This window comes from Hipposideros armiger, unplaced genomic scaffold, assembly GCF_001890085.2.
Source record: "Hipposideros armiger isolate ML-2016 unplaced genomic scaffold, ASM189008v1 scaffold_697, whole genome shotgun sequence".
Classification (NCBI taxonomy): Eukaryota; Metazoa; Chordata; class Mammalia; order Chiroptera; family Hipposideridae; genus Hipposideros; species Hipposideros armiger.
The window spans coordinates 128,159-131,795 of NW_017732047.1; the positions used below are offsets into that span (position 1 = coordinate 128,159).

General features: G+C 48.4%; 1 protein-coding gene across 1 annotated transcript in view; it reads right to left on the minus strand.

Annotated features, from left to right (window-relative positions):
* SLITRK3 (SLIT and NTRK like family member 3) overlaps positions 1 to 3,637 on the minus strand; it is a gene marked incomplete at its 3' end in the record, with an annotated part of 15,289 nt that overhangs the window by 10,838 nt on the left and 814 nt on the right. The gene's annotated exons all lie outside the window — the stretch shown is intronic.

Sequence of the window (3,637 nt, forward strand, 5' to 3'; positions counted from 1 at the left end):
AGAGAGAGAGAGAGAGAGAGAGAGAGAGAGAGAGAGAGAGAGAGAGAGAGAGAGAATATGAGACTACGTCGCAGTATCAGTCTCCCTTATAAAATATTAAAATCTATTCAAGTTCTTTCTTCTTCACCATTATTTTATTTAAATGTTTTTTTCTTGTTTTTGAGGTCCCTGACATTTAGGCAAGAAAGGCTCCAGATGTCTTTGACTTACCTATTTTGCAGGAGGTTTTTTTTTTAGCATTGAACATTGGGGGGAAAAAAAGGTTTGAGTTTAAGGATTCTGTTCCCCTCCCTCCCTTCCTTTTGCTGAAGCTGAAGCAAAAGGGGATAACGGGGGTGGGGGCAGCAAGCTTGAGACGTGCTGGGAATGCAATGAGCCTTTCAATGGGCTTCTTTTGGATGCAGAACTGCCGCTTGGCACACTCAATAGAGGAGGGAGGAGAAGGGGCTGCAGCAGGCTTCCAGCTCAGGCGTCTCTGCTGCTGCCGCCGCCGCCGCCGCCGCCGCCGCCGCCTCCGCCGCCGCTTCTCTCTCTGGGTACCAGCAGCACATCATTGGGCACTGCGAGGACGGGCGGGAGGAAGGCAGGGAGAAAGGCAGGCTCAATCACAGTGCGGAATCTTGGACTTCGCTCGCGTTGCCTTTTTATTTTAATATGTTCTGTAACCGTGGAACCAGATTTCCACGTCACAGAAATGAGCTTCAAGAAGGGGAACGCGCTTAGCATGGGTTGGGGCGCGAGCACCAGGAAGCCCTGAGAAGAGGGGAGGAGAAGGGAGAGACAGATGAGAGAGAGAGAGAGAGAGAGAGAGAGAGAGAGAGAGAGAGAGAGAGAGAGAGATATGGGGTGGGGAGAGAGCGACTGACTGACTGACGGAGAATGTTTCTTTGGTGGGGAAGGTGGAGATGGTAGTGGGGAGGATATAAGCATTTCTTTTTCTTTTCTTAACTCTCAAGGAAACTATCGCCTGACTGATTTGCTCCTCTAGTTCCCAAAGCTGCATTTTCTAGTGAAGACGTGTTCAAAAGTATGCCTATCTTTCAGAATTATCCTTTTCATAGCACAGACACTTCTCTCCAAAGATGGGGATAAAGGAAAAATCAGGTCCCCAAAACAGAAGAGCTGAGTCTAGCTAATTCTGCTTGGGTGTCCCGAATAAGCTCAGGCAGCCCAGAGACTTGGATAGAGTTCCTCTTGCATTTTGCTTCGATCTCTTTGCACCAGGAATCCTTTTGTTTGTGCTGCAGCTCAAACCCTTTTTGGTTTTCCTTGGATTCAACAGTCCTGTGTTTGCTTCCACCTTTTTAAAAACAGAGACAAGCCAATAACCCTGGAAGGAGATGCAGAACACTTGGGTAATGATGACACATTTCACTTTCTCCCACTGGGAAAGACCTGGCGGGGTGGAGGGCGCAGCTGGGATTTTTTGTATGTGTGTCCAACTATTTTTCCTTGATATTTTGGGGAAGGGGATGGTAGGGAGTTGTGAGGTGAGGGTGATTGAGGGAAGATGTTGCAGTATAGAGGTCACCCGATCCTAGTTCACAGAGCCCTACAAGAGGAATTTTTTAAGGCTCAGCTGAGGGTTCTACAGTCCTACTTGCAGGGGGAAAAAATGCATCTTAGTGGAGAAACTGGATAGGGTCAAGTGAACAGTGAAGGAGTCCTGTTAGTGAGAAGTGTGCATTGTCAATACACACACACACACACACACACACACACACACACACCAATCCTGTCACCAACTCATGGGGAAGGGTGGGACTTAACTGGTTGCTAAAAAAATTGGACTGAACCTCAATTGTCCAAGGGCTCAAAGTTAGCCAGTAGAGATGGCTTGCCATTAAAGCACTTTTTACAAAACCAAATTTCAAAGAAAAGCAGTTTTATGTGTCAATTCTTTATACCATTCTAAAAATACATATATAAATCGCCGAAGTCAACAAAACGTTCCTTTAATGTCAGTCATAGGAGACTCCCATGATATTTTGCATTTAAAATGACTGCACAAGTGTTGGCTGCTCCACAGTAGCTAAGACTGGAAACAGTGATCAGAGACAAAGTAAGCAGGCGGGCAGGATTCTCTAACATACTACACCCTTAATATTCCAGACCCACCCTATTTTCTCAGATAGATCTCCACCTAGAAGCAGACCAACAGCCTAAGCTCAGAACCAGAGCAATCCCATCTCCCCATCACCAGCTGCCAACCTCCCCTCCTCCGCGCCACCTCCCCGCCCCCCCCCCACGCACACACACACACACCACCTTCTGTACCCAACATGCAGAGGCGGCGACTGTTTCCTGGATCTTATAGCAACCCATGATGCGATGGAATCGATGGGTAACCGGGAGGCTTCCCTAAGCTTACCAGTGACGGTAAATGGCCCTCTCTGCAATCATTCTCTGTTCTCTCTTGAACTGCAAATCCCTAAATTCTCGATTTGGGCTATGTCCTAAAGGCTATTTCACACATGTCCTTTCCCTTATCTCAGTATAGCGTGTCTAAGCGATAGGAAGAGCTCCAAAAGTTGGTTTGAAGGGCCCTGGAGCCCAGGGTTCGTCCGCTTCCTGCTGGGAGCGCCCAGCATCATTTGTCCACCGGGAGGACAAGAAGCCCTTTCTCCCCAGTGTGCCCGCTTCCCACCTCCTCCTCCCCTTTGCCGGATCTCTGAGTCCACTAATCTCCACATATCTAAGATTAAACGTTCCAATATGGAAGCAAAACAATCTCCCCTAGAACAAATAATTAAAATGCTGCATCATTCATTTTCTGAAGAGCCCTGAGCCTTCGACAGATCCTTTTCCAATCTGCTGTCTCCAGGCGAAACGCACAATGGGAAATGATTAAAAAGCTCGTGCCGTTTTCCTTCTATCTTTTACAACACGAGCGAGCGATCCACTGGGGGAGGGGCCCTTTGCTCTGCCACCTGGCCTATTTGTTGGAATTACTTACGATTTTCTCCCCCAGAAAGAGGGTCCGAGGTTATGTTCATCTTCAGTACCACTCCTCCTACCATCATCTTTACAGCTAAATGACCCAGTTCAAAAATGCAACTAACCCCGAGCACCTGTGAGCGTGCAGTAGCCACCGCAGCCGAACTCTGTGTGCTTTACAATGCACACCCTACATGCAAGAAATACTGGTTTTAATTAGGCAAAGTAGGAAAGGATGGCAGCGGCGAGTACCTATCCTTGCAGAGCGCTCACGATCTCCGAGGTTTGCTCCTAGGAGCTTCCCTGCGGGGGCTGCAAACTCGCTGGAAGGCTGAATTATATCCATCATGCCGTAGCCTTGCAGTTGTTCCTCCTCCGGCCACCAACTTTTGGAAAGGCCATCAAATCACGCTTGTAATCCTTCTAAGTGGTTCCACCTTTGAGGCTTGCAGGGAAATGGTCGCTGCATACCAATGGGAGAGCCGAGCGCGCACCTAGCGCTGCGATGCCAATGACAGGGAGCTCTCACGACCACAGCTCTATATGCCTTCGAATGCAAGCTGGCAGCCTAAGTGTCCCAGGGCTGGGTTTTTTTTAATTTTTTTTTATTTAAAATCTCGGTGCTCTCGATTCAGTGGTGAGCTTCGCGGTCCCGGAGAGCCCTGGCTTGGTTTCTGGATCTCTGTCTCTCTGTCTCTCT